The sequence below is a fragment of the Arachis duranensis genome, chromosome 5 (assembly GCF_000817695.3).
Source record: "Arachis duranensis cultivar V14167 chromosome 5, aradu.V14167.gnm2.J7QH, whole genome shotgun sequence".
NCBI lineage: Eukaryota > Viridiplantae > Streptophyta > Magnoliopsida > Fabales > Fabaceae > Arachis > Arachis duranensis.
The window spans coordinates 76900096-76901087 of NC_029776.3; positions in this window are offsets into that span (position 1 = coordinate 76900096).

Genomic DNA, 992 nt, shown 5'->3' on the forward strand with positions numbered 1-992 from the left:
ATCATAAAAAAAAAAGCCCACAGGCCGGGCAAACCACTAAAAAGACTACAGGGGATCAAGGTCCTTTCCAGACTCCACATCAACAGCAGGCTCCGGAGGAAACATAGATATCGGGACCGCATCGACAGCAACGTCGTCCCGATATGAAGCTTCCACACCAGATCTATTCCCGACCAAAGGGGAAGTCGGGTTCTCAACCGGAATTTTGGGGTCGGACATCGGGACCTCATCCTCAGTAGGAGCAGGAACAATCTGGCCATCCACAATGACGTTATCCGTACTGAACAAGCTCAGATCTAGGTCGGGAGCAAGAACCCGGACCTGAGCCTTCAGATTTTCAAACATGGCATCCATACCCTTGGCCACATGACCTTCCAGCTCATAAAACTTGTCCTGCGCAGACTGCAGCTCCTCCTTTGTCTCCACAAGCTCGGCATATAGCCGAGTATAATTCTCTGTAGCCGCCTTCGCCATCTCCTCAGATGTCTTCGCTGACACCACAGCCGCGGTAGCTTTAGTTTTCTCTTTCTCCAAAGAGGCCTCCAACTCAGTAATCCTGGCAGCCTTCAGTTGACTAATCCTATCAAGCTCGGACTGAGTCTTCTCAAGTCGGGAGCTGGTCGCCCCAACTCAGACTGAGCCTTCTCAAGTCGGGAGCTGGTCGCACCAATAGGGGACTTCTTGAACTCCCGGGCAATAGCGGCATGAAGACTGGCCATCCGGACACAGCTCCGCGCCATATACTGAAAATGATGCTCCATAGACGCATCATCAGTAGAAATAAAGGTCTGAGGAAGGATATGCTGCTCAATCCAACCTAAAGCATCAAAGTCCTTATCATTGAAACTGGCAAGCTCCTGAGAGGTCTTCTGCTTCTTAGGAGGAGGACCCGAGAACGGAGGAGGAGAAGAAGTAGCAGAGGTCGGAGGATCCTGGCTTACAGCTCGGAACTGAGGAGTCGGAATAGTCTTCGACCGAGTCTGAACACCCAC